Source organism: Calliopsis andreniformis, unplaced genomic scaffold (genome assembly GCF_051401765.1).
Source record: "Calliopsis andreniformis isolate RMS-2024a unplaced genomic scaffold, iyCalAndr_principal scaffold0015, whole genome shotgun sequence".
Classification (NCBI taxonomy): Eukaryota; Metazoa; Arthropoda; class Insecta; order Hymenoptera; family Andrenidae; genus Calliopsis; species Calliopsis andreniformis.
The window spans coordinates 17,102,746-17,122,038 of record NW_027480428.1 but is presented as its reverse complement, the minus strand read 5'-3'; positions in this window follow the sequence as shown (position 1 = coordinate 17,122,038).

Below are 19,293 nucleotides of genomic sequence, written 5' to 3'. Positions count from 1 at the left end.
AGTGCCTTAGAAGTCATCGCCAGAAGCATAAAATACAATAAAAATACAACAGTTTTTCCATCGTATAAAACGAATAATTGCAACCAGTATGAAACTTATGGTCATTTCTACTTTCCGAGAAACCTAGGCTTCAACCCTAGGGCGTTGCTCCAACAGATTGAATAGTTAGGGCCTTAGAAGTCAACGCCCGAAGCATAAAATGCATTAAAAATACAACAGTTTTTCCATCATATAACAGGAATAATTGCAACCAGTTTGAAAGTGATGGTCACTTCTACGTTCCGGGAAACCTCGGCTTCACTCTAGGGCGTTGCTCCGCCAGATCGAATAGCTAGTGCCTTAGAAGTCAACGCCAGAAGCATAAAATTCAATAAAGATGCAACAGTTTTTCCATCGTATAACAGGAGTAACTGCAAACATTGTGAAAGTACTGGTCATTTCTACGTTCCGGGTAACCTAGGCTTCACTCTAGGGCGTTGTTCTACCAGATCGAACAGTTAGGGCCTAAGAAGGCAACGCCAGAAGCATAAAATACAATATAAATATAACAGTCTTTCAATCGTATAAAGCGAATAATGACAACCAGTGTGAAAGTTGTGGTCATTTCTACGTTCCGGGCAACCTAGACTTCACTCTAGGGCGTTGCTCCACCAGATCAAACAGTTAGGGCCTTAGAAGTCAACGCCCGAAGCATAAAATACAAAATAAATAGAACAGTTTTTCCATTGTATAAAACGAATAATTGCTACCAGTGGAAAAGTTATGGTCATTTCTACGTTCCGGGCAACCTAGGTTTCACCCTAGGGCGCTGTTCCACCAGATCGAATAGTTAGGGCCTAAGAAGTGAACGCCAGAAGCATAAAATACAATATAAATACAACAGTTTTTCCATCATATAAAACGAGTAATTGCAACCAGTATGAAAGTTGTGGTCATTTCTACTTTCCGGTCAAACTAGGCTACACCCTAGGGCGTTGCTCCAACAGATTGAATAGTTAGGGCCTTAGAAGTCAATGCCCGAAGCATAAAATGCAATAAAAATACAACAGTTTTTCCATCGTATAACCGGAATAATTGCAACCAGTATGAAAGTTGTGGTCATTTCTACTTTCCGGGCAACCTAGGCTACACCCTAGGGCATTGCTCCAACAGATTGAATAGTTAGGGCCATAGAAGTCAATGCCCGAAGCATAAAATGCAATAAAAATACAACAGTTTTTCCGTCATATAACAGGAATAATTGCAACCAGTTTGAAAGTGATGGTCATTTCTACGTTCCGGGGAACCTCGGCTTCACTCTAGGGCGTTGCTCCGCCATATCGAATGGTTAGTGCATTAGAAGTCAACGCCAGAAGCATAAAATGCAATATAAATACAACAGTTTTTCCATCGTATAAAACGAATAATTGCAACCAGTATGAAAGTTAACGTCATTTCTTCTTTCCGGGCAACCTAGGCTTCACCCTTGGTCGTTGCTCCAACAGATTGAATAGTTAGGGCCTTAGAAGTCAACGCCGGAAGCATAAAATGCAATAAAAATACAACAGTTTTTCCATCGTATAAGAGGATTAATTGCAACCAGTTTGAAAGTGATGGTCATTTCTACGTTCCGGGCAACCTAGGCTTCACTCTAGGGCGTTGCTCCACCAGATCGAATAGTTAGGGCCTTAGATGTCAACGCCAGAATCATAAAATACAATAAAGATGCAACAGCTTTTCCACCGTAGTAAACGAATAATTTCAACCAGCGTGAATGTTATGGTCATTTCTACATTCCGAGCAACCTAGGCTTTACTCTAGGGCGTTGATCCAACAGATTGAATAGTTAGGGCCTTAGCAGTCAACGCCCGAAGCATAAAATACAATATAAATACAACAGTTTTTCCATCATATAACAGGAATAATTGCAACCAGTTTGAAAGTGTTGGTCATTTCTATGTTCCGGGCAACCTAGGCTCCACTCTAGGGCGTTGCTCCAACAGATTGAATAGTTAGGGCCATAGAAGTCAATGCCCGAAGCATAAAATGCAATAAAAATACAACAGTTTTTCCGTCATATAACAGGAATAATTGCAACCAGTTTGAAAGTGATGGTCATTTCTACGTTCCGGGGAACCTCGGCTTCACTCTAGGGCGTTGCTCCGCCAGATCGAATAGTTAGTGCATTAGAAGTCAACGCCAGAAGCATAAAATGCAATATAAATACAACAGTTTTTCCATCGTATAAAACGAATAATTGCAACCAGTATGAAAGTTAACGTCATTTCTTCTTTCCGGGCAACCTAGGCATCACCCTTGGTCGTTGCTCCTACAGATTGAATAGTTAGGGCCTTAGAAGTCAACGCCGGAAGCATAAAATGCAATAAAAATACAACAGTTTTTCCATCGTATAAGAGGATTAATTGCAACCAGTTTGAAAGTGATGGTCATTTCTACGTTCCGGGCAACCTAGGCTTCACTCTAGGGCGTTGCTCCACCAGATCGAATAGTTAGGGCCTTAGATGTCAACGCCAGAATCATAAAATACAATAAAGATGCAACAGCTTTTCCACCGTAGTAAACGAATAATTTCAACCAGCGTGAATGTTATGGTCATTTCTACATTCCGAGCAACCTAGGCTTTACTCTAGGGCGTTGATCCAACAGATTGAATAGTTAGGGCCTTAGCAGTCAACGCCCGAAGCATAAAATACAATATAAATACAACAGTTTTTCCATCATATAACAGGAATAATTGCAACCAGTTTGAAAGTGTTGGTCATTTCTATGTTCCGGGCAACCTAGGCTCCACTCTAGGGCGTTGCTCCACCAGATCGAATAGTTAGGGCCTTAGAAGTCAACGCCAGAAGCATAAAATTCAATAAAGATGCAACAGTTTTTCCATCGTAAAACAGGAGTAACTGCAAACAGTATGAAAGTACTGGTCATTTCTACGTTCCGGGTAACCTAGGCTTCACTCTAGGGCGTTGTTCCACCAGATCGGACAGTTAGGGCCTAAGGAGGCAACTCCAGAAGCATAAAATACAATATAAATATAACAGTTTTTGAATCGTATAAAGCGAATAATAGCAACCAGTGTGAAAGTTATGGTCATTTCTACGTTCCGGGCAACCTAGACTTCACGACAGGGCGTTGTTCCACCAGATCGAATAGTTAGGGCATAAGAAGTGAATGCCAGCAGCATAAAATACAATATGAATACAACAGTTTTTCCATGATATAAAACGAATAATTGCAACCAGTATGAAAGTTATGGTCATTTCTACTTTCCGGGCAACCTAGGCTACGCCCTAGGGCGTTGCTCCAACAGATTGAATAGTTAGGGCCATAGAAGTCAATGCCCGAAGCATAAAATGCATTAAAAATACAACAGTTTTTCCATCATATAACAGGAATAATTGCATCCAGTTTGAAAGTGATGGTCATTTCTACGTTCCGGGCAACCTAGGCTTCACTCTATGGCGTTCTTCCACCACATCGGATAGCTGCGGCCTCAGAAGTAAACGCCTGAAGCATAAAATACAATAGAAATACAACAGTATTTCCATCCTATAACAGGAATAATTGCAACCCTTGTGAAAGTGATGGTCATTTGTACGTTCCAGGCAACCTAGGCTTCACTCTAGGGCGTTGTCCCACCAGATCGAATTGTTAGGGCCTAAGAAGTCAACGCCAGAAGCATAAGATACAATATAAATATAACAGTTTTTCCAATGTATAGAACGAGTAATAGCAACCAGTGTGAAAGTTATGGTCATTTCTACGTTCCGGGCAACCTAGGCTTCACTCTAGGGCGTTGCTCCACCAGATCAAACAGTTAGGGCCTTAGAAGTCAACGCCCGAAGCATAAAATAGAAAATAAATAGAACAGTTTTTCCATTGTATAAAACGAATAATAGCAACCAGTGTGATAGTTATGGTCATTTCTACGTTCCGGCAACCTAGGCTTCACCCCAGGGCGTTGTTCCACCAGATCGAATAGTTAGGGCCTTAGCAGTCAACGCCCGAAGCATAAAATACAAAATAAATAGAACAGTTTTTCCATCGTATAAAACGAATAATAGCAACCAGTGTGAAAGTTATGGTCATTTCTACGTTCCAGCAACCTAGGCTTCAGCCCAGGGCGTTGTTCCACCAGATCGAATAGTTAGGGCCTAAGAAGTGAACGCCAGCAGCATAAAATACAATATAAATACGACAGTTCTTCCTTCATATAAAACGAATAATTGCAACCAGTATGAAAGTTATGGTCATTTCTACGTTCCGGGTAACCTAGGCTTCACTCTAGGGCGTTGCTCCACCAGATCGAATAGTTAGGGCCTTAGATGTCAACGCCAGAATCATAAAATACAATAAAGATGCAACAGCTTTTCCACCGTATTAAACGAATAATTTCAACCAGCGTGAATGTTATGGTCATTTCTACATTCCGAGCAACCTAGGCTTTACTCTAGGGCGTTGATCCAACAGATTGAATAGTTAGGGCCTTGGCAGTCAACGCCCGAAGCATAAAATACAATATAAATACAACAGTTTTTCCATCATATAACAGGAATAATTGCAACCAGTTTGAAAGTGTTGGTCGTTTCTATGTTCCGGGCAACCTAGGCTCCACTCTAGGGCTTTGCTCCACCAGATCGAATAGTTAGGGCCTTAGAAGTCAACGCCAGAAGCATAAAATTCAATAAAGATGCAACAGTTTTTCCATCGTATAACAGGAGTAACTGCAAACAGTATGAAAGTACTGGTCATTTCTACGTTCCGGGTAACCTAGGCTTCACTCTAGGGCGTTGTTCCACCAGATCGAACAGTTAGGGCCTAAGAATGCAACTCCAGAAGCATAAAATACAATATAAATATAACAGTTTTTCAATCGTATAAAGCGAATAATAGCAACCAGTGTGAAAGTTATGGTCATTTCTACGTTCCGGGCAACCTAGACTTCACCACAGGGCGTTGTTCCACCAGATCGAATAGTTAGGGCCTAAGAATTGAATGCCAGCTGCATAAAATACAATATGAATACAACAGTTTTTCCATGATATAAAACGAATAATTGCAACCAGTATGAAAGTTATGGTCATTTCTACTTTCCGGGCAACCTAGGCTACGCCCTAGGGCGTTGCTCCAACAGATTGAATAGTTAGGGCCATAGAAGTCAATGCCCGAAGCATAAAATGCATTAAAAATACAACAGTTTTTCCATCATATAACAGGAATAATTGCATCCAGTTTGAAAGTGATGGTCATTTCTACGTTCCGGGCAACCTAGGCTTCACTCTATGGCGTTCTTCCACCACATCGGATAGCTGCGGCCTCAGAAGTAAACGCCTGAAGCATAAAATACAATAGAAATACAACAGTATTTCCATCCTATAACAGGAATAATTGCAACCCTTGTGAAAGTGATGGTCATTTGTACGTTCCAGGCAACCTAGGCTTCACTCTAGGGCGTTGTCCCACCAGATCGAATTGTTAGGGCCTAAGAAGTCAACGCCAGAAGCATAAGATACAATATAAATATAACAGTTTTTCCAATGTATAGAACGAATAATAGCAACCAGTGTGAAAGTTATGGTCATTTCTACGTTCCGGGCAACCTAGGCTTCACTCTAGGGCGTTGCTCCACCAGATCAAACAGTTAGGGCCTTAGAAGTCAACGCCCGAAGCATAAAATAGAAAATAAATAGAACAGTTTTTCCATTGTATAAAACGAATAATAGCAACCAGTGTGATAGTTATGGTCATTTCTACGTTCGGGCAACCTAGGCTTCACCCCAGGGCGTTGTTCCGCCAGATCGAATAGTTAGGGCCTTAGCAGTCAACGCCCGAAGCATAAAATACAAAATAAATAGAACAGTTTTTCCATCGTATAAAACGAATAATAGCAACCAGTGTGAAAGTTATGGTCATTTCTACGTTCCAGCAACCTAGGCTTCACCCCAGGGCGTTGTTCCACCAGATCGAATAGTTAGGGCCATAGAAGTCAATGCCCGAAGCATAAAATGCAATAAAAATACAACAGTTTTTCCGTCATATAACAGGAATAATTGCAACCAGTTTGAAAGTGATGGTCATTTCTACGTTCCGGGGAACCTCGGCTTCACTCTAGGGCATTGCTCCGCCAGATCGAATAGTTAGTGCATTAGATGTCAACGCCAGAATCATAAAATACAATAAAGATGCAACAGCTTTTCCACCGTAGTAAACGAATAATTTCAACCAGCGTGAATGTTATGGTCATTTCTACATTCCGAGCAACCTAGGCTTTACTCTAGGGCGTTGATCCAACAGATTGAATAGTTAGGGCCTTAGCAGTCAACGCCCGAAGCATAAAATACAATATAAATACAACAGTTTTTCCATCATATAACAGGAATAATTGCAACCAGTTTGAAAGTGTTGGTCATTTCTATGTTCCGGGCAACCTAGGCTCCACTCTAGGGCGTTGCTCCACCAGATCGAATAGTTAGGGCCTTAGAAGTCAACGCCAGAAGCATAAAATTCAATAAAGATGCAACAGTTTTTCCATCGTATAACAGGAGTAACTGCAAACAGTATGAAAGTACTGGTCATTTCTACGTTCCGGGTAACCTAGGCTTCACTCTAGGGCGCTGTTCCACCAGATCGAACAGTTAGGGCCTAAGAAGGCAACTCCAGAAGCATAAAATACAATATAAATATAACAGTTTTCAATCGTATAAAGCGAATAATAGCAACCAGTGTGAAAGTTATGGTCATTTCTACGTTCCGGGCAACCTAGACTTCACCACAGGGCGTTGTTCCACCAGATCGAATAGTTAGGGCCTAAGAAGTGAATGCCAGCAGCATAAAATACAATATGAATACAACAGTTTTTCCATGATATAGAACGAATAATTGCAACCAGTATAAAAGTTATGGTCATTTCTACTTTCCGGGCAACCTAGGCTACGCCCTAGGGCGTTGCTCCAACAGATTGAATAGTTAGGGCCTTAGAAGTCAAGGCCGGAAGCATAAAATGCAATAAAAATACAACAGTTTTTCCATCGTATAAAAGGATAAATTGCAACCAGTTTGAAAGTGATGGTCATTTCTACGTTCCGGGCAACCTAGGCTTCACTCTAGGGCGTTGCTCCTCCACTCCGAATTCCTACAGCCTTAGAAGTCAACGCCTGAAGCATAAAATACAATAAAAATACAAAAGTTTTTACATCGCATAACTGGAATAATTGCCGCAAGCGTGAAGGTAATGGTCATTTCTACGTTCTAGGAAACCTAGGCTTCACTCTAGGGCGTTGCTTCACCAGATCGAACGGTTAGGGCCTTAGAAGTCAACGCCAGAAGCGTTAAATACAATATAAATACAACAGTTTTCCATTGTATAAAACGAATAATTGCAACCACTGTGAGAGTTATGGTAAATTCTACGTTCCGGGCAACCTAGGCTTCTCTCTAGGGCGTTGCTCCAACAGGTCGAATAGTTAGGGCCTAAGAAGTCAACGCCAGAAGCATAAAATGCTATACAAATAAAACAGTTTTTCCATCGTATAACAGGAATAATTGCAACCAGTGTGAAAGACATTGTCATTTCTACGTTCCGGGCATCCTAGGTTTCACTCTAGGGCGTTGCTCAGCCAGATCGAATAGTTAGGGCCTAAGAAGTCAACGCCAGAAGCATAAAATACAATAAAAATACAACAGTCCTCCCATCGTATAACAGGAATAATTGCAACCAGTGTGAAGGTAATGGTCGTTTCTACGTTCCGGGCAACCTAGGCTTCACTCTAGGGCGTTCCTCCGCCAGATCGAATAGCTAGGGCCTTAGAAGTCGACGCCCGAAGCATAAAATACCCTAAAAATCCAATAGCTTTTCCATCGTATAACAGGAATAATTGCAAACAGTGTGAAAGTAATGGTCATTTCCACGTTCCGGGCAACCTGGGCTTCACTCTAGGGCGTTGCTCCACTAGATCGAGTAGTGAGGGCCTTAGGAGACAACGACCGAAGCTTAAAATACATACAAATACAGCAGCTTTTCCATCGTATAAAAGGAATAATTGCAACCAGTGTGATGCTAATGGTCATTTCTGCGTTCCGGGCAAACTAGGCTTCACTCTAGGGCGGTGCTCCACCAGATCAAATAGTTAGGGCCTAAGAAGTCAACGCCAGAAGCATAAAATACAACATAAATACAACAGATTTTCCATCGTATATAATATATATTTGCAAACAGTGTGAAAGTAATGGTCACTTCTACGTACCGGGCAGCCTAGGCTCCACTCAAGGGCGTTGCTCCACCAGACCGAATAGCTAGGGCATTAGATGTCAACGCCAGAAGCATAAAATACAATAAAGATGCAACAGTTTTTCCACCGTTTAACAGGAATAACTGCAACCAGTGTGAATGTACTGGTCATTTCTATTTTCCGGGTAGCCTAGGTTTCACTCTAGGGCGTCGCTCCACCAGATCAAATAGCTAGGGACTTAGAATTCAACGCCATAAGAATAAAATACAATATGAGTACAACAGTTATTCCATCGTATAAAATGAATAGTTGCAAACATTGTAAAAGTAATGGTCATTTCTACGTTCCGGGCAACCTAGGCGTCACTCTAGGGCGTTGCTCCACCACATCTAATAGCTACGGCCTTAGAAGTCAACGCCAGAAGCATAAAATACAATATAAATACAACAGCTTTTCCATCGTACAAAATGAATAATAGCAAACAGTGTGAAAGTAATTGTCATTTCTACGTTCCGGGCATCCTAGACTTAACTGTGAGGCATTGCTCTACAAGATCGAATACATAGGGCCTTAGAAGTCAACACCAGAGGCATAAAATACAATAAAAATACAGCAGTTTTTCCATTGTATAACAGGAATAATTACAATCAGTGTGAAAGTGATGGCCATTTCTACGTCCCGGGCAACCTTAGCTTCACTCTAGGGCGTTGCTCCACCACATCGAATAGCTCCGGCCTTACAAGTCAACGCCTGAAGCATAAAATACAATAAAAGTGCAACAGTTTTTCCATCGTATAGCATGAATAATTGCAACCAGTGTGAAGGTAATGGTCATTCCTACGCTCCGGGCAACCTAGGCTTCACTCCAGGGTGTTGCTCCACCTGATCGAATAGTTATTGCCTTAGAAATTAACGCCAGACGCATAAAATACAATATAAATGCAACATGTTTTCCATCGTATAAAACGAATAATTGCAACCAGTGTGAAAGTTATGGTCATTTCTAGGATCCGGGCAAGCTAGGCTTCACTCTAGGGCGTTGGTCCACCAGATCCAATAGTTAGGGCCATAGAAGTCAACGCCAGAAGCATAAAATACAATATAAATAAAACTGTTTTTCCATCGTTTAACAGGAATAGTTGCAACAAGTGTGAAGGTAATGGTCATTTCTACGTTCCGGGCAACCTAGGCTTCACTCTAGGGCGTTGCTCAACCAGATCGACAAGTTAGGGCATAAGAAGTCAACGCCAGAAGCATAAAATACAATATAAATACAACAGCTTTTCCATCGTATAACAGGAATAATTGCAACCAGTGGGAAAGACATTGTCATTTCTACGTTCCGGGCATCCTAGGTTTCACTCTAGGGCGTTGCTCAGCCAGATCGAATAGTTAGGGCCTAAGAAATCAACTCCAGAAGCATAAAATACAGTAAAAATACAACAGTCCTTCCATCGTATAACAGGAATAATTGCAACCAATGTGGAGGTAATGGTCATTTCTACGTTCCTGGGCAATCTAGGCTTCACTCTAGGGCGTTGCTCCACCACATCGAATAGATACGGCCTTAGAAGTCAACGCCAGAAGCATAAAATACAATATAAATACAACAGTTTTTCATCGTATAACAGGAATAATTGCAACCAGTGTGAAGGTAATGGTCATTCCTACGTTCCGGGCAACCTAGGCTTCACTCCAGGGTGTTGCTCCACCTGATCGAATAGTTATTGCCTTAGAAATTAACGCCAGACGCATAAAATACAATATAAATGCAACATGTTTTCCATCGTATAAAACGAATAATTGCAACCAGTGTGAAAGTTATGGTCATTTCTAGGATCCGGGCAAGCTAGGCTTCACTCTAGGGCGTTGGTCCACCAGATCCAATAGTTAGGGCCATAGAAGTCAACGCCAGAAGCATAAAATACAATATAAATAAAACTGTTTTTCCATCGTTTAACAGGAATAGTTGCAACAAGTGTGAAGGTAATGGTCATTTCTACGTTCCGGGCAACCTAGGCTTCACTCTAGGGCGTTGCTCCACCACATCGAATAGATACGGCCTTAGAAGTCAACGCCAGAAGCATAAAATACAATATAAATACAACAGTTTTTCATCGTATAACAGGAATAATTGCAACCAGTATGAAAGTTATGGTCATTTCTACGTTCCGGGCAACCTAGGCTGCACTCTATGGCGTTGTTCCACCAGACCGAGCAGTTAGCGCCTTAGAAGTCGACGCCTGAAGCATAAAACACAATTTAAATACAACAGCTTTTCCATCGTATAAAACGAATAATTGCAACCAGTGTGAAAGCTATGGTCATTTCTACGTTCCGGGCAACCTACGGTTCATTCTAGGGCGTTGCTCCACCACATCGAGTAGCTACGGCCTTAGACGTCAACGCCAGAAGCATAAAATACAATATAAATGCAACAGTTCTTCCATCGTATAAAACGAATAATTGCAACCAGTGTGAAAGTTATGGTCATTTCTACGTTCCGGGCAACCTAGGCTTCACTCTAGGGCGTTGGTCCACCAGATCCAATAGCTAGGGCCATAGAAGTCAACGCCAGAAGCATAAAATACAATAAAAATACAACAGTTTTTCCATCATATAACTGGAATAGTTGCAACCAGTGTGAAGGTATTGATCATATCCACGTCTCGGACAACCTAGGCTTCACTCTAGGTCGTTGCTCCACCAGATCGAATAGCTAGGGCCTTAGAAGTCAACGACCGAAGCATAAAATAGAACAAAAATCCAACAGTTTTTCCATCGTATAACAGGAATAATTGCAAACAGTGTGAAAGTAATGGTCATTTCTAAGTGCCGGGCATCCTAGACTTAACTCTTGGACGTTGCCCCACCAGATCGAAAAGCTCGGACCTTAGAAGTCAACGCCACAAGCAGAAAATACAATATAAACACAACAGTTTTTCCATCGTATAAAACGATTAATTGCAACCAGTGTGAAAGTAATGGTCATTTCTACGTTGCGGGCAACCTAGGCTTCACTTTACGGCGTTGTTCCTCCAGATCGAATAGTTAGGGCCTAGGAAATCAACACCTGAAGAATAAAATACAATACTAATACAACAGTCTTTCCATCCTATAACAGGAATAATTGCAACCCGTGTGAAAGTGATGGTCATTTCTACGTTCCAGGCAACCTAGGCTTCACTCTAGGGCGTTGTTCCACAAGATCGAATAGTTAGGGCCTAAGTAGTCAGCGCCAGAAGCATAAAATACAATATAAATAGAACAGTCTTTCCATTGTATAAAACGAATAATTTCTACCAGTGTGAAAGTTATGGTCATTTCTACGTTCCGCGCAACCTGGGCTTTACTCTAGGGCGTTGTTCCACCAGATGGAATAGTTAGGGCCTAAGAAGTCAACGCCAGAAGCATAAAATACGATAAAGATGCAACAGTTTTTCCATCGTATAAAACGAATAATTGCAAACAGTGTGAAAGTAATGGTCATTTCTACGTTCCGGGCAACCTAGGCTTCACTCTACGGCGTTGTTCCACCAAATCGAATAGTTAGGGCCTAAGAAGTCAACGCCAGAAGCATAAAATACGATATAAATACAACAGCTTTTCCATCGTATAGCAGGAATAATTTGCAACCAGTGTGATAGTAGTGGTCATTTGTACGTTCCGGGCAACCCAGGTTTCACTCCAGGGCGTTGCTCCACCAGATCGAATTGTTAGGGCCTAAGAAGTCAACGCCCGAAGCATAAAATACGATATAAATACAACAGCATTTCCATCGTATTAAATGAATAATTGCAAACAGTGTGAAAGTAGTGGTCATTTCTACGTTCCGGGCAACCTAGGCTTCACTGTATGGCGTTCTTCCACCGCATCGAATAGCTACGGCCTCAGAAGTCCACGCCTGAAGCATAAAATACAATAAAGATACAACAGTCTTTTCATCGTATAACAGGAATAATTGCAACAAGCGTGAAAGTAAAGATCATATCGGCGTTTCGGGAATCCAAGACTTAACTCTGATTCATTGCTCCACCAAGTCGAATAATTAGGGCCTTAGAAGTCAACGCCAGAAGCATGAAATACAATATAAATACAACATTTTTTCCATCGTATAAAACGAATAATTGCAACCAGTATGAAACTTATGGTCATTTCTACTTTCCGAGCAACATAGGCTTCACCCTAGGGCGTTGCTCCAACAGATTGAATAGTTACGGCCTTAGAAGTCAACGGCCGAAGCATAAAATACAAAATAAATAGAACGGTTTTTCCATTGTATAAAACGAATAATTGCTACCAGTGTAAAAGCTATGGTCATTTCTACGTTGCGGGCAGCCTAGGCTTCACCCTAGGGCGTCGTTCCACCAGATTGAATAGTTAGGGCCAAAGACCTGAACGCCAGAAGCATAAAATACAATATAAATACAACAGTTTTTCCATCGTATAGCAGGAATAATTTGCAACCAGTGTGATAGTAGTGTTCATTTCTACGTTCCGGGCAACCCAGGTTTCACTCCAGGGCTCTGCTCCACCAGATCGGATAGTTACGGCCTAAGACGTCAACGCCAGAAGCATGAAATACGATAAAGATGCAACAGTTTTTCCATCGTATAAAACTAATAATTGCAAACAGTGTGAAAGTAATGGTCATTTCTACGTTCCGGGCAACCTAGGCTTCACTCTACGTCGTTGTTCCACCAGATCGAATAGTTAGGGCCTAAGAAGTCAACGCCAGAAGCATAAAATACGATATAAATACAACAGCTTTTCCATCGTATAAAAGGAATAATTGCAGCAAGTGTGAAGGTAATGGTCATTTCTACGTTCCGGGCAACCTAGGCTTCACTCTAGGGCGTTGCTCAACCAGATCGACAAGTTAGGGCATAAGAAGTCAACGCCAGAAGCATAAAATACAATATAAATACAACAGCTTTACCATCGTATAACAGGAATAATTGCAACCAGTGGGAAACACATTGTCATTTCTACGTTCCGGGCATCCTAGGTTTCACTCTAGGGCGTTGCTCAGCCAGATCGAATAGTTAGGGCCTAAGAAGTCAACTCCAGAAGCATAAAATACAATAAAAATACAACAGTCCTTCCATCGTATAACAGGAATAATTGCAACCAATGTGGAAGTAATGGTCATTTCTACGTTCCTGGGCAATCTAGGCTTCACTCTAGGGCGTTGCTCCACCACATCGAATAGATACGGCCTTAGAAGTCAACGCCAGAAGCATAAAATACAATATAAATACAACAGTTTTTCATCGTATAACAGGAATAATTGCAACCAGTATGAAAGTTATGGTCATTTCTACGTTCCGGGCGACCTAGGCTGCACTCTATGGCGTTGTTCCACCAGACCGAGCAGTTAGGGCCTTAGAAGTCGACGCCCGAAGCATAAAACACAATATAAATACAACAGCTTTTCCATCGTATAAAACGAATAATTGCAACCAGTGTGAAAGTTATGGTCATTTCTACGTTCCGGGCAACCTACGGTTCATTCTAGGGCGTTGCTCCACCACATCGGGTAGCTACGGCCTTAGACGTCAACGCCAGAAGCATAAAATACAATATAAATGCAACAGTTTTTCCATCGTATAAAACGAATAATTGCAGCCAGTGTGAAAGTTATGGTCATTTCTACGTTCCGGGCAACCTAGGATTCACTCTAGGGCGTTGGTCCACCAGATCCAATAGCTAGGGCCATAGAAGTCAACGCCAGAAGCATAAAATACAATAAAAATACAACAGTTTTTCCATCATATAACTGGAATAGTTGCAACCATGTGAAGGTATTGATCATATCCACGTCTCGGACAACCTAGGCTTCACTCTAGGTCGTTGCTCCACCAGATCGAATAGCTAGGACCTTAGAAGTCAACGACCGAAGCATAAAATAGAACAAAAATCCAACAGTTTTTCCATCATATAACAGGAATAATTGCAACCAGTTTGAAAGTGATGGTCACTTCTACGTTCCGGGAAACCTCGGCTTCACTCTAGGGCGTTGCTCCGCCAGATCGAATAGTTAGGGCCTTAGAAGTCAACGCCAGAGGCATAAAATTCAATAAAGATGCAACAGTTTTTCCATCGTATAACAGGAGTAACTGCAAACAGTGTGAAAGTACTGGCCATTTCTACGTTCCGGGTAACCTAGGCTTCACCCCAGGGCGTTGTTCCACCAGATCGAATAGTTAGGGCCTTAGCAGTCAACGCCCGAAGCATAAAATACAAAATAAATAGAACAGTTTTTCCATCGTATAAAACGAATAATAGCAACCAGTGTGAAAGTTATGGTCATTTCTACGTTCCAGCAACCTAGGCTTCACCCCAGGGCGTTGTTCCACCAGATCGAATAGTTAGGGCCTAAGAAGTGAACGCCAGCAGCATAAAATACAATATAAATACGACAGTTCTTCCTTCATATAAAACGAATAATTGCAACCAGTATGAAAGTTATGGTCATTTCTACGTTCCGGGCAACCTAGGCTTCACTCTAGGGCGTTGTTCCACCAGATCGAATTGTTAGGGCCTAAGAAGTCAACGCCAGAAGCATAAGATACAATATAAATATAACAGTTTTTCCATCGTATAGAACGAATAATAGCAACCAGTGTGAAAGTTATGGTCATTTCTACGTTCCGGGCAACCTAGGCTTCACTCTAGGGCGTTGCTCCACCAGATCAAACAGTTAGGGCCTTAGAAGTCAACGCCCGAAGCATAAAATACAAAATAAATAGAACAGTTTTTCCATTGTATAAAACGAATAATTGCTACCAGTGTAAAAGTTATGGTCATTTCTACGTTCCGGGCAACCTAGGTTTCACCCTAGGGCGCTGTTCCACCAGATCGAATAGTTAGGGCCTAAGAAGTGAACGCCAGAAGCATAAAATACAATATAAATACAACAGTTTTTCCATCATATAAAACGAGTAATTGCAACCAGTATGAAAGTTGTGGTCATTTCTACTTTCCGGTCAAACTTGGCTACACCCTAGGGCGTTGCTCCAACAGATTGAATAGTTAGGGCCTTAGAAGTCAATGCCCGAAGCATAAAATGCGATAAAAATACAACAGTTTTTCCATCGTATAACCGGAATAATTGCAACCAGTATGAAAGTTGTGGTCATTTCTACTTTCCGGGCAGCCTAGGCTACACCCTAGGGCGTTGCTCCAACAGATTGAATAGTTAGAGCCATAGAAGTCAATGCCCGAAGCATAAAATGCAATAAAAATACAACAGTTTTTCCGTCATATAACAGGAATAATTGCAACCAGTTTGAAAGTGATGGTCATTTCTACGTTCCGGGGAACCTCGGCTTCACTCTAGGGCGTTGCTCCGCCAGATCGAATAGTCAGTGCATTAGAAGTCAACGCCAGAAGCATAAAATGCAATATAAATACCACAGTTTTTCCATCGTATAAAACGAATAATTGCAACCAGTATGAAAGTTAACGTCATTTCTTCTTTCCGGGCAACCTAGGCTTCACCCTTGGGCGTTGCTCCAACAGATTGAATAGTTAGGGCCTTAGAAGTCAACGCCGGAAGCATAAAATGCAATAAAAATACAACAGTTTTTCCATCGTATAAAAGGATTAATTGCAACCAGTTTGAAAGTGATGGTCATTTCTACGTTCCGGGCAACCTAGGCTTCACTCTAGGGCGTTGCTCCACCAGATCGAATAGTTAGGGCCTTAGTTGTCAACGCCGGAAGCATAAAATGCAATAAAAATACAACAGCTTTTCCATCGTATAAAAGGATTAACTGCAACCAGTTTGAAAGTGATGGTCATTTCTACGTTCCGGGCAACCTAGGCTTCACTCTAGGGCGTTGCTCCACCAGATCGAATAGTTAGGGCCTTAGTTGTCAACGCCAGAATCATAAAATACAATAAAGATGCAACATCTTTGCCACCGTATTAAACGAATAATTTCAACCAGCGTGAATGTTATGGTCATTTCTACATTCCGAGCAACCTAGGCTTTACTCTAGGGCGTTGATCCAACAGATTGAATAGTTAGGGCCTTAGCAGTCAACGCCCGAAGCATAAAATACAATATAAATACAACAGTTTTTCCATCGTATAACAGGAGTAACTGCAAACAGTATGAAAGTACTGGTCATTTCTACGTTCCGGGTAACCTAGGCTTCACTCTAGGGCGTTGTTCCACCAGATCGAACAGTTAGGGGCTAAGAAGGCAACTCCAGAAGCATAAAATACAATATAAATATAACAGTTTTTCAATCGTATAAAGCGAATAATAGCAACCAGTGTGAAAGTAATGGCCGTTTCTACGTTTCGGGTAACCTAGGCTTCACTATAGGGAGTTGCTCCATCAGATCGAATAATTAGGGCCTTAGAAGTCAACGCCCAAAGCATAAAATACAATATAAATACAACAGCTTTTCCATTGTATAAAATGAATATTTGAAAACAGTGTGAAAGTAATGGTCATTTCTACGTTTCGGGCCACCTAGGCTTCACTCTAGGGCGTTGCTCTACCAGAACGAATAGCTAGGGCCTTAGAAGTCAACGCCCGAAGCATGAAATACGATAAAAATAGAACGGTTTTTCTGTCGTATAACAGGAACAATTGCAACCAGGCTGAAGGTGATGGTCATTTCTACGTTCCGGGCAACCAAGGCTTCACTCTAGGGCGTTGCTCCACCACGTCGAATACCTATGACCTTAGAAGACAACGCCTGAAGCATAAAATACAATAAAAATACAACAATATTTCCACCGTATAACAGGAATAATTGCAACCAGTGTGAAAGACATTGTCATTTCTACGTTCCGGGTAACCTAGGTTTAACTCTAGGGCGTTGCTCCACCAGATCGAATAGTTAGGGCCTAGGAAGAGAACGCCAGAAGCATAAAATGCAATATAAATACAACTGTTTTTCCATCGTATAACAGGATTAATTGCAACCAGTTTGAAAGTGATGGTCATTTCTACGTTCCGGGCAACCTAGGCTTCACTCGAGGGCGTTGCTCCACTATACCGAATAGTTAGGGCCTTAGAACTCAACGCCCGTGGCTTAAAATACAAAATAAATAAAACAGTTTTTCCATCGTATAAAACGAATAATTGCTACCAGTGTGAAATTAATGGTCATTTCTACGTTCCGGGCAACCTAGGCTTCACTCTAGGGCGGTGCTCCACCAGATCAAACAGTTAGGGACTAAGAAGTCAACGCCCGAAGCATAAAATACAAAATAAATAGAACAGCTTTTCCATCGTATATAATGTATATTTGCAAACAGTGTGATCGTAATGGTCAGTGCAACGTTCCGGGCAACCTAGGCTGCACTCTAGAGCGTTGCTCCACCAGATCGAATAGCTAGGGACTTAGAAGTCAGCGCCAGAAGCATAAAGTACAATATGAATACAACAGCTTTTCCATCGTATAAAAGGAATAATTGCAACCAGTGTGAAAGTAATGGTCATTTCTACGATCCGGGCAACCTAGGCTTCACTCTAGGGCATTGCTCCACCATATCGAATAGCTAGGGACTTAGAATTAAACGCCAGAAGCACAAAATACAATAAAAATACAACAGTTTTTCCATTGTATAAAAGGAATAATTGCAACCAGTGTGAAAGTAATGGTTATTTCTACGTTCCGGGCAACCTAGGTTTCACTCTAGGGCGTTGCTCCACCAGCTCGAGTAGCTAGGACCTCAGAAGTCTACGCTTGAAGCATAAAATACGATATAAATACAACAGTTTTTCCATCGTATAACAGGAATAATTGCAACCAGAGTGAAGGTAAAGGTATGTCCTACGCTCCGGGCAACCTAGGCTTCACTCCAGGCCGTTGCTGAACCAGATCGAAGAGTTAGGGCCGTAGAAGTCAGCGCCAGAAACATAAACTACAAAACAAGTCGAACAGTCTTTCCATCGTATAAAACGAATAATTGCAACCTGTGTGTAGGTTATGGTCATATATACGTTCCGGGCAACCTAGGCTTCACTGTAGGGTGTTGCTCCACCATATCGAATAGCTAGGGACTTAGAATTAAACGCCAGAAGCATAAAATACAATAAAAGTACAACAGTTTTTCCATCGTATAACAGGAGTAATTGCAGCCAGTGTTAATGTAATGGTATGTCCTACGTTCCGGGCAACCTAGGCTACACCCTAGGGCGTTGCTCCACCAGATCGAATAGTTAGTGCCTTAGAAGTCATCGCCAGAAGCATAAAATACAATAAAAATACAACAGTTTTTCCATCGTATAAAACGAATAATTGCAACCAGTATGAAACTTATGGTCATTTCTACTTTCCGAGAAACCTAGGCTTCAACCCTAGGGCGTTGCTCCAACAGATTGAATAGTTAGGGCCTTAGAAGTCAATGCCCGAAGCATAAAATGCATTAAAAATACAACAGTTTTTCCATCATATAACAGGAATAATTGCAACCAGTTTGAAAGTGATGGTCACTTCTACGTTCCGGGAAACCTCGGCTTCACTCTAGGGCGTTGCTCCGCCAGATCGAATAGTTAGGGCCTTAGAAGTCAACGCCAGAGGCATAAAATTCAATAAAGATGCAACAGTTTTTCCATCGTATAACAGGAGTAACTGCAAACAGTGTGAAAGTACTGGCCATTTCTACGTTCCGGGTAACCTAGGCTTCACTCTAGGGCGTTGTTCTACCAGATCGAACAGTTAGGGCCTAAGAAGGCAACGCCAGAGGCATAAAATACAATATAAATATAACAGTCTTTCAATCGTATAAAGCGAATAATGGCAACCAGTGTGAAAGTTATGGTCATTTCTACGTTCCGGGCAACCTAGACTTCACCACAGGGAGTTGTTCCGCCAGATCGAATAGTTAGGGCCTAAGAAGTGAACGCCAGCAGCATAAAATACAATATAAATACGACAGTTCTTCCTTCATATAAAACGAATAATTGCAACCAGTATGAAAGTTATGGTCATTTCTACGTTCCGGGCAACCTAGGCTTCACTCTAGGGCGTTGTTCCACCAGATCGAATTGTTAGGGCCTAAGAAGTCAACGCCAGAAGCATAAGATACAATATAA